The sequence below is a fragment of the Aotus nancymaae genome, unplaced genomic scaffold (genome assembly GCF_030222135.1).
Source record: "Aotus nancymaae isolate 86718 unplaced genomic scaffold, 86718_ANA_hifiasm-v0.15.2.pri h1tg000131l, whole genome shotgun sequence".
NCBI classification, from domain to species: Eukaryota; Metazoa; Chordata; class Mammalia; order Primates; family Aotidae; genus Aotus; species Aotus nancymaae.
Window position 1 is genome coordinate 10,830,518 of NW_026988546.1, and position 11,619 is coordinate 10,842,136.

At 38.3% G+C, this 11,619-nt stretch overlaps 1 long non-coding RNA gene across 2 annotated transcripts; it reads left to right on the forward strand.

The window, feature by feature from the left end:
• Window positions 1–228: 228 nt before the first annotated feature.
• Window positions 229–7,503, forward strand: LOC135272795 (uncharacterized). Of its 2 annotated transcripts, none has more exons than XR_010340757.1 (4): window positions 229–412; window positions 2,358–2,515; window positions 3,605–3,757; window positions 6,588–7,503. It is a non-coding gene; the product is annotated as an uncharacterized LOC135272795 (long non-coding RNA). The 2 variants fall into 2 exon arrangements; XR_010340758.1 differs by having other exon boundaries at window positions 229–338.
• The last annotated feature ends 4,116 nt before the right edge of the window (window positions 7,504–11,619 follow it).

The following is an 11,619-nucleotide window of genomic DNA, read 5'->3' on the forward strand; positions in this document are numbered from 1 at the left end:
TAGTTGCTTTCTCCCCCTTCCTCGCGTGGGAATGCGATGTCCCTTGCGCCCCACTCGGTGGCACATCCTCTCCATTTCTCCTCGCCCGCGCCTGTGACAAGCCTGCGGCAGCACATTATCAGCGATTGTGGGAAAGGGCAGCGAGCCTTTCCGCCGCTCCCGGCCGCCCTAATGAGGGAACAATCGGGCTACACGGCGCTGGCGGAGGGGTCAGGCGCGGCGTCCCGCACAATGGGCGCGGCGCCCGAGCCCCTGACGGCGCCATAAATTGGCCGTGCAAAGCCGAGCGCTTGGTGGTCCCCCCTGGAGAAAAGAGCCGCCGCCGAGGGCGCGAAAAGGCGAGTCGGGGAGCCCGCCAGGGAGCGAGTGGCGCCTTTTCCAGATCACCTTGTTGGATCTTAGCGTAGCAGAGGTCAGATGAGAGGGACAATAGCAGGGTCCCGGGGTGAATTCCAGGAGGGAAGCTGAGCCCGGCTCCCAGGTCGAGCGGAATGAATGGGGTGGGAGCTGAAGTCGGGGAACCCAGGGGGCCCCAGAGTCAGAAGGTCGCGGGGGCTCAGAGCTAGAGCCTCAGAAAGCCCAGGCCGAGGTCCCCACCCTTGCCCCGGAGAGAAAGGAAAGGCCCCCGGCTGAGGGAGAGATTGCTGCTACTCCCAGTCAGCTTCCCCCCGCCCCCCACTTTTCTTTCTTCTTTCTTTTTTTCTTTTTTAATATATTTTAGTACAGATCTTGTCAGACGGGGACAAGATGAGAAAATCACTAGATGTGGGTGTTGTTTCTCACGGAAGACATACATATAATGCAAAGTACCTTTTGAAGTGTTTTTATTTTAAATCAGAACAGTTTTCTAAGGGAAAAAATGATTTTTTTTTCAATTTCAGAGAAATAAATGACATAAGGTTGCTCTTTCTGGTTTTTATTTAGCGTCAATATGCTGTTTTTTGTTTTTTTTTTTTCCTCCAGGGAACAGACAGAGAAATAGAGGGAGAAGGAGGGCTGGAGAGAGAGGGACTCTTACATGAGGTTTTCAGTGTTTTAACTAGAAAAAAAAAAAATGTATGTTAAAGAAAGTTAGCCAAAATAACATCAATAAATGTAGCCAGATATCTGGTTTTCAGAGGGTGATTCAAGAGTTTCTGTCTATTGCAGGCTTGGAGCTGCCAAAGTCTTTAGCCAGTCATGTTCTCCCCAAACGCATAAATTTCAATTAAATGAGCCCAAAGAGTTGATTGCTAGACACGGTAACTATTTCCCTCTGAAATTGTGTTTGCACGTGCTGAGGTTGAAGGAATTTCTCTTTGTCTTAATTATTTTGGAGGTCAGAGTATGACCATGTAGAGGACAAAGAGCTGAACACAGGACATGGGATGAGGGTGTGGGCGATTTACTACTACCCTAAGTAAGAACACACTCTGCTGGATGCTGAGCATTTGAGGGCCTCCCGGAGTTCCTTATCGTCTTTAAGATTTCCAAACCACAATCACATCACACAAGGATTCGCACAAGGCCCAAGCTATGCTGTTAAAAATGAGAGAAGCCGGGCGCGGCGGCTCATGCCTGTAATCTCAGCACTTTGGGAGGCCACGGTGGATGGATGACGAGGTCAGGGGTTCAAGACCAGCCTGGTCAGCATGGTGAAACCCTGTCTCAAATAGCTGGGCATGGTGGCGCATGCCTGTAGTCCTAGCTACTCTGGAGGCTGAGGCAGGAGAATTGCTTGAACCCGGGAGGTGGAAGTTGCAGTGAGCCGAGGTCACGCCACTGCACTCCAGACTCTGTCTCAAAAAAAAAAAAAACAGAGAGAGAAAGCCAGTGTTTGTAAAGCCTGCCTTCCTGGTCTCCCCCACCCCACTATAGCTGGACAGTTTGATTTCCACAGCTCCAAGATACAAGGTACAAGAGTTAAGGTGGTTGACTGTCCCCAGCCTCAGCGACAGGGAGTGAGCAGAGAATACACAGGCCAGTGATGTTACTTGTTTAAACTGATTCCCCCCACCCTCCCAGAGACAGTGGAACACCCCTGCCCCCAAGTGACAACGTCTCTTAGGCTTCCTCCTTTGTTGGGTAGAGAGGAGGTAGCCACAAAAACAAACAAACAAACAAAAAACTGGTGGGGTAGGTAGAGAAGGGGGAACTATAAATAATCCAAAGGGGTGCTAGAGAGGCAGAGAGGAGATGATGGGAGAGAGAAAGGTTATACTTTCATACAAAAGGCATGAGCCACTTGACTTAGGAGTAATCTGAAGGATATTTTGTTTGTTTGATTGATTTTCCTTTTTTATTATTCTCTGAAATCTGAAGCTTACGGTTGCCTAAAAGAGGGTGAGTTCTTCTTATCTCCAATTTTCCTGAGGTAGGAAGCACACTGTGGAATAAGGAGAAAGAAAATGCAGATATGAGTAGCCTCTCCAGGAAGCAATGTGACTAAATACTCTTTATACAAAACCAAAAAATTAGATAAATACGTATTGAAGTGTTATTCCTGAAAGCTGGAGAAAGAAAACTTACTTCTAAGGTAAGTTGGATTAGGTTTCTCTCTTAATCTGATTACATTTAAATACAAATGACTTGCTTCATGAGAGTGGATAAGAACTGATAACTTCTTGGAGCAGAGGGTTACTAAAAAACCATTTGGAGGCAAAAAGAACATGGTATGTGTTCTAAATTCGGGCCCTAAATTAAGTTGAACAATAATTCTGTTCATATATTTCATGTTCTTTCCAAAGATCCCTATTAAAGTCACATTTTTAAATAATTTACATAAAAGAAAAGCTAAAAGTATATTTTAAAATGTAGGGAAACTAGCTACAAACAGTATCCTAAATAGACAAACACAAAATTTTGTTAAAATGGAAAATGGAAGCATGGGAGAAGGAGGAGATAAGAATTTCTAAGTCATAGTATATTATTCTTTCTGAATACAGTATTGATTTTGACATCCACGAATCAATATGGAAATATACAAACATGCAAAAATTCCCAAACTGCCCCCAAAATCTTATCTTGAAAATGATACTAGTCTATACTTTAAGAAAATATTGCAAAGGATAATTCATTCTGTTCTTTGATTATTTAAAGCAGGAAAATCCTTTTCCACTAATAACCTGTTATTTCAACAGTTTAATTAATATCGTTTTATACTATTTAACAGTTTTATAATACCTGGAGTGGATAAAAAAATTGTACTGCCAAAATAAATTTGAAGGATCACTTGGAATTAATATCCCTACAGACTGCATTGTACACTGTTTAGTCACTCTGAACAATTACAAAGACTTTGAAATCACAGCAGTTATTTGTGATACTATTAATATTTCTTCTTCACCTCCTATTATGTAAACATAAGTGAGTGTACAAAAGTACATAGTTTTCCTTTTCAGTTGAGTGCATTTCCCATCCCCTAAGGGAAAAGACAAGATACACTTTTGGATTCTTCAATGATGCCATTCAATTGTTTTCCATGTAAAAAGCATGAATGATTTCTCTGTTACTGACCTATTTCCAAGTTGTTGAATTACTACATTTAAGCAAGAGAAGGAAAAAAAAGAAGAAAAGATATTATTATTCTAACCTTGTATTATGAGCATGTCACGTGTTCTTAAAGAATTGTGGAGTGAGGGAATAAGAAAATGTGACGCCTGGAAGAAAGAACACAGCGCCGAGAGACCTTGTTGCTGAGTGTGCTGAACAATAGGCAACCTCCAAGGATGCTTGCCTGCAATTCCAGCTCTGCCATCAATTCACTGTATGCCTTTGGGTAAGTCACTTAACCTTTCTGGGTCTCAGTTTCCCCATGGGCAAAATGGTGGTTATTATAATAACCCTCTTACCAGTATTTTGCAAAGAACAATGATTACAAATGAATGCAAATCATCTTGTGTGTGTTAAGAATGACATACAAGTGCTAAGAAATAGCACAAGCTTGTAGTTCACAATACACTTTTCCAGAAACAACAGGCAAATGTTGCAAGCATAGAATGATAACAAGAATCAGGGACCACCAAGCAAATTACAACCAAGGGAATCTTTTAGGAAGAATTCACGAGTCACTGGACCAAAATGGCCAAGTGGAAAAGGAGAATTAACTCTCATTTTTTAATTTAAATTATCATCAGAAGTAATGTTGGTGTAACAAACCATGACATATACTTAGTTTGAGTTAGTCTAAAATTCTTCTAGAAATATTGGTTGGGTGTTACATGTTTTCTGTGTGGAAAGCAAATACACAACTTAGAGAAGGTATTTCATATAAAAAAAATAGGATGTCTCGTTTAGGATTTATAATGCATATCCTGTTCTGTAATGCAGGAAGATTTTACAGGTAGCTTTCTGAGAGGATGAAAGAACACATAATGATTAACTAAAAATGTTCAGTAATGCTTTAGTTTGGACCTAAGCAGAGCAGTCTTTATTTGCACTATATATTTGACATGCAATAACCGATGCTTTTGCATCCACATTTACTTCTGAAGAATCAAAATGTTCATGTTTAAAAACAAGTTATATCTAAAAGCATGCTCAAAGTCATATACAGTCATGTATTCTTTTTAATTAAATCTCAAAAATGAAAAAATGACAAATGAAGAGCATATAATACTTATGACAGCAAAAGTTTAATAGCGTACACTCAGGTAGAATTATTACAAATCAGTAAGAAAGGCAAACAAGTCAGTAGGAAAAGACAGTTGGAATGAACAAGCAATTAGCAAAATAATAAATACAACTGTCTAACTCACATATGACAAAGTATTTAATTTAAATGATAGACATACTAATACTCTGTGCCATACATCAGGTGGTAAATGAATACATTGATACTTTCTCAAGAAACCACCAGGAATAACTATCACACACTATAGAAAGTGCTGTGCCTTTATCCCAACCACTTCATTTCTTGGAATTTTTGGTAAAAAAAAAAAATCATTATCATTATTATTATTGTACCCTAAGACTTAATTATAAAGATAAATATTACAGCATCATTAAACTGAGTAAATGGGAACAATTCTAAGTGTGCAACAGTGGAGCAATTGGTTAAATCCACTATGACATGCGCATACCATGCAATGTTATGTAGCTGATAGAAAAGATGCTGTGATGGAGAGGAATGTGTAACAAATAGAAGGATATTTTAAAAGTGTTAGATGCAAAAATAGGTGAGAAACAACAGACAGGGCATGGTCCATTTTGAAGAAAGAAAGAAATATCAGGCAGGATAGGGTAGAGTATGCTGTAATATAACAAAAACACAAAACTTTTTTAGAGGCTTACAACAACCAATGTTTAGAGCTCATCGTATCCCAGGTCCTTCTTGGCAGTAGGGAGTTCTGCTCTGCATCCCCTCACTCTGTGACACCAAAATAGATCAGTCACCACCTCAAACTTGGCTACACTGCAGCAGAATCAAAGAGCACTCCAGAGCCAGCCTCCCCAACTTAGTAGCCACTTGCCCCATGTTGCTATTAAGTACTTGAAATGGGGCTTGGGTGAATTGATATTGCTATAAGTGCTAAATATATACCTGATTGCAGACTTTGTCCAAATAAAAATAGTAATTAAAAAAGAATATAAAATATCTCAATAATTTTATATGGATTTCATGTTGAAATTATATTTTAAATATCTTATGTTAAAGAAGATATATTATTAAAATGAATTTCACCTGTTTCTTTAACATTTTTAATGTGTTACTAGAAACTTTAAAATTACACACCTGACTCAAATTTGTGGGAGCCACAGTCCTCTAGAGTGTCTTGTACCAGTGATTGAATGCTGCACCTGGTTGGCTAGAATCAGTCACCCAATCTCAGGAAGGCCAGAAAATGCAATCCCACAACATAGCTGGAAGGCAGCTAACTGGAAATCAATGGTGAGAAGACCTAAGAAGTACCATAGTAAGAGAGAGAGGCAGGAGTAGGCAGGGGTCAGAACAAATTTTGGAAAGTAGATTTAAGATCATCTGGGTTAAATGTGTGTTACTTGACATCCAAAAATTTATTTGGAAAGCCCTTGAGAATACCTCCAGGATCTAAGCAATCAACCTCTAAAGCAACCATTAATAAAATGGAGTCATGAGACTGCCCTATAATAGCTTGTGGAGAAAGAAATGTCTCAAATATTGCATTAGTGTGGGCAAAGAAGAAGATCAGCAACAATTCGGGCACACACACACACACACACACGCAGACATTCGCAGACTTTGGTTTGCTATTGAGCTGCTTCTTATCAGGGCAATTCTATGTAGTACACTCTAGGGTACCAAGCAACAGTTAGGCGAAACACACACACGCTCACACGTACAGACATTTGCACACTTTGATTTGCTATTGAGCTGCTTCTTATCTGGGCTACTTTATGTAGTACACTCCAGGGTGAGAAGCAACAGGGATTGATTGATTGATCGGTCAATGAGTATTATTCTCCTGAGAAAAGCTAAGGGGTCGACAAATGTACGCAAATGTGTGGGTATGTCCCTAAGTATTGAAAACCTTGAAATACACACTGCAAAAGGTACACCATCATTGTCACTGGATACAGGAATCCCACGTGATTTTAAATTCTTTCTTTTCCCTTATCTTTCTTTTCAGATCATCTACAAGAAATGAATGATGTTCAAAATTACTTGTCATGCCCTTTGCTTGGGGCTAAAAACAAGATGCAGTCATACAGATTTCAACTACAGAAGGGCAAGCAAACGGAGTGTGTACTCTAGAGGCAGACTGTCTGGGATCAAAATGCTTGCAGTATAACCACTGACAGCTTCCATAACTTATCTCTTCCCAGGTTAACCAACCTGTAAAATGGGGGTAATATTTGTTCCTTCTTCATAGGGTTGTGCATAAAAATCTGATGAGATTATAGGTGTAAAGAAGTGAGAACCTACAGAAACCTTTCCATAAATGCTACCTATTATTATTAAATTGCAGCTTTCATTTAGTTTTCAAATTTAAAGTAAAGACTAAAATCAGCTGAGATATGCTCCAATCTCCAGCTAATGTTTGCAAAAGTATTAGTAGTATTCCCTTCATCTTTCCTCATCCCTTTTTTTTTAAAGAACTTTAACTGGTAAAATGCATGTATTTCCCTTCTATCTGTACAAGCCATTGATTTGTCAGGAGAGAAATACAAAGACTTTCACATTTTTACTGCTCTCTATCCTGAATTAACACTCTGCCTCTGAATTTAAGGCAGCAAAACTCTATTCAGTGTTTTAAGAGTGGCTAAAATATATAGAAATGAGAATAGCCTTGACAAATTAACATCAATGTGAATGAGACTAGAGAAATAACATTCTGTATATGAGTGCTTTTCTTTTAAATAGTCTTACCAACTTTCAAATGATTAGACAATTTTGTTTCATTCCCTTCAAATTTACAAATTAGTATTTTTAAGAGATGGAGTTAATAATCAGTTAAAAACTATAAAGACTTCCTCAACTGAAGTTCGGAGTTTTGCTATATAAAACTGACTTAGAGTTACAATAAAAATAGCAATATCATGCAATACTATATTTGTATTTCTCCATTTAATTGCTTTTTATTTTCAAACAGTATGCAACTAAGGCATGCCTGAGTGAAGTTTCCTAGGAGCCAAATAATTAATCCAACATTTATCTGAAATGAAGAACTAACTTGCATAATTCTTCAATTGAATATCACAACTTTGATGGGGATATACAAATTGTTTCAACCTGAGGCTTGAAAAGATGTGTCATAAAGTATTCTGATTAATCAATAACACCTTGTAATTTGCTGCATTTGGAATGTAGATACCTAACTTCCTGAATATTTTAACAAAATACCTGTAAAATTGCACGATCAAAACTATACCTCCACTGAGCAAAGTGACAGAGATGGTACTAACATCAACAAAAGGTAAGAGAAGGGTAGATTTCAAAAGGTTCTAGTTGTTTCTGTACGCTCTGCACTCTTACAGTGAAATCAAGAGCCGAAAAAGATTGTAGGGTTTAAAATTCAATTAAAGCAAACACTTTTGACATTTATTTTACTATTTGATGTAAAAAACTAGATTTTTTTGGTCTAATACTTTAGTCGTTTGCCTCTTTTTAATTTTTTCATATGTATGATTTTATTTTAAAGTTCCACTGAGGCAGTATACATATGCCAGCCAGAAAATGCAGATATTAAGGGATTTTATTCATAACAGGCTAAATTTGTCTCTTGTGAAAGATAAAAACACTTTAGAGTTGATGAGTCTATGATTTTAAGTAAAATCCTCATTCAAATGTGATTGCTTTATAGGTTTAACTCTGGTCAGAGTAATTTGTGTTCTTTCTATATATTACTCCAACTATAATAAAGCTGTTTATGCAAATGTGAAATTGTTGCTATTGCAGAATCTTTCCAACCATGTAAGGTTGTAATGTTAAGTTCCCATTCACGATCAAAATTCCACATATTTACAACCTGCAAATATCCAAAATTCACACTTCAACATCTGTGTGGCTGCCAACTTCTACTGAAATCTATAGTATGCTTTTTTAGAAGTGGAAGAAAAAGAATATAAAACCTTGAGGTAAGTACAGTTCAATACTTATGCTAAATATTTACCAAATGTTTGTTAGGGAATATATTTTATTAGTTGATAACACTTAGAAACTGATTAGGGATGCAAAAGGCTTAAGAAGTTTGCAGAATTTTTACAGCAGACTGTGGATCAAGAATTTAAAGCATGCCAAAAACACACAGCATGCACAATTCTCAAACACAAGCCTTAAAAGTTTTTTCATTTACAATACTCAATTCCTCCAAATTCCTTTTATTATACTAACTTTGGCACTGTTCTGATAATGAGTATCGTTACACTCTTAATAGAGCCTTTATCTTCCCATATTCTCTCTCATTGAAAAAGTCAAGAGTTTCTATCATATCTAGTATGCTAAATATCTTCAGAGTAAATAATTTAATGTGTAATATTTTCCCAGATCTTTTAAAAATAGTTTAAGTGATGCTTCGTGTTTCTGCACATTAACTGGATTATGAGTTAGTATTTTAAGGGGATTATGAGTTATTAAAATCAGACCATAGGATCTATGGACAACCCAATTTCTTTTTCGACTGTTTTTTTATCATATCTATTATTCCTTCAAACTGTATTCTGGTCCCTCTGAATTTGGAGGTAAACGAAGAAGGCAATAGGTTTTGCAGGAAAAGTGAGTAAAATGACAAGCTGCTCTGACACATGAGCTAGTTGCTGCCTTTTGGAGGAAAAGGAATTACAAGTTACACGGGAAAAATGACCATGTGCTACTCTGCGGCACATCTGGTCACCATGGAGTGTCTTACTCTGTTTGGGTGCTTGCACCGTGACGTCCTCAGTGTCTATGGCTCTCTGCCCTGGACTCTCTATTCTCTAGTCCATTCCCTACAAGGCTCAGATAGAGACACCTCCTCCACCAGGGCTGCCTAGTCTAACATCCCATACGTACCACTGTATTTCAAGGACAGCTATCGTCTCCCCTGTATAACATGTTGTAGTCTTATTTCTGCCAGTAAATCTGTGTTGCCTCAGTTTGCTCATGTCTGAAACATGAATACAGTGTAATAATAAGTAACATCTTCCTCGTTATTTGGCCATTATAGCTTTTGTGAATTCCACTGCACCTCCTTCAAGTAAGTTGTATCGCTGCATTCTGCTGATGCACAGTGTTATGTTTTGTTTTGATTTTTTTGATTGTATCTTCCAACCAAGTAAAAATAAACACCACTGGGATGTTGAGGCCCAAAAGATAAAATGCAGTAGAAATAAATAGGAGGCTACACATTTAGGTTTGAAAATCAGTTTCAGAGTACAATATTTATGCATCTGATGGGCGTTTGTATTAAGTACCCACTAGGTCTGGGCTAGGCTCTGATGACAGAAAGATTTTTTTAAGTCCCCATAGGTAATAAGCTCACAGGCTTACAGTATTCACAAGAGGGAAGTAAGATGAACATTTAACAAATAGAGTATATATTTCAATAAATATTATGATAAACTTGAGTACATACTCTATGAGAGTACAAAAAATGAAAAAATTAATTTTACTCCTGGGAGGGTGGGTGCAGGTTGGGGAAGCCTGGGAGGATTCTGAAAGGAGAAAAAGCTGTCAGCCATTTGGCTAGTGGTTGCTGTTAGCATTGATTCACCCAGCTTCTTGCTAAGATAATTATGAAGACAGAGAAGATAAGAATTCATACTATCACCAGCTGATAAGTTACAGAGTAAGTTGCAGAGCTGAGCCATCAAGACAGGGGCATCCTGCTTTTAACCAGGAAACGAAGCTGCCTCTCAGTCTAATAAATGGCAGCCTCCTGCTCCAGCTAAGCTTATCACACAATTGAGACACTAGGAGAACTATTACATTAAAAATGCATTTTTTTTCCTTCCAAGAAATCTGTAAATAAAATAATAGGATATTTTTGGCATTATGATATTTTTATTGCCAAAAACTTGAGTAATGTTTTAGTGCATCTTTAGAGGAATGCCTAAACCATTTAGGATTGTTTTCTTTTAATCAATAAAGACCACTAAGGCACCCAGGGGCAGCTGTTATCTACTGCTAAACTACCCCTTCACAGGCTCTTCCGTGTAGAAGCTGTGACTATTCCTGTGCCAGGTATTCCCAAAAATCATGTCAAAAGTACACCCTTTAGATGTTCATGGAAAAAAAAGTCCTAAGCAAATACATTGAAATATAGGGTGAAATTCTAGGAAATGTTTTCTTTTGGACCTTTCTATATATTTTAAATATTCTACCAAGAAAATACTTTTAAAATTAATCAAGGAAAATTTTTAAAATTCTTTAGGATTTTTTATTTTTTAAAAACCTGTGGGAGGTAAAGTAGCCAAAGTTACATATAGAACTATAGTGATTTCTGCTTTGTTGCATGATTTGTTGTCTTGTATTTTGTTTTCTTTTCTTTTTTTTTTTTTTTTTTTTTTTTTGAGATGGAGTCTCATTGTGTGGCCCAGGCTGAAGTATAGTGGCATGATCTCAGTTCACTGCAACCTCCGCCTTCCGGATTCAAATGATTCTCTTGCCTCAGCCTCCCGAGTAGCTGGAATTACAGGTACACACCACTATACCTGGCTCATGTTTTGTACTTTTAGTAGAGACAGAGGTCTCACCATGTTGGCCAGGCTGTTCTCGAGGTCCTGACCTCAGGTGATCCTCCCACCTTGGCCTCCCAAAGAGCTAGGATTACAGGCGTGACCCACCGCACCTGGCCTGTTTTCTCATATTTTCTAAAATGAGCTTTTATCAATCCTAAAATTGACTATATTAATCTATTAAGAGCAAATGTCGATGAATGACAATAGATAAGCAAAAGAAGAGGGAAGCCCTAGCAGGGCTGTCCAGGCAGAGGATGGAGGCTGGAGCAGCCTTGGCACATCACAGGGTTACAGCCTACCAAGAAAATGGCTCGGTCCCAGCATCACGAGGGAAGGAGAGAGCCCTAGCCCTTGAGGGCTGGAAGAGGATGGGATTGAGAGCCCACCTGAAGGTATCTCTCTATGAAAGGAATAGGGATGGCCCTCCCAGAGAGAGATAAGACAGATGGGTGAAGATACTCTGCCTAGAGGTACAGAGTGAGAAAGCTAAAGAAATGTGCACCC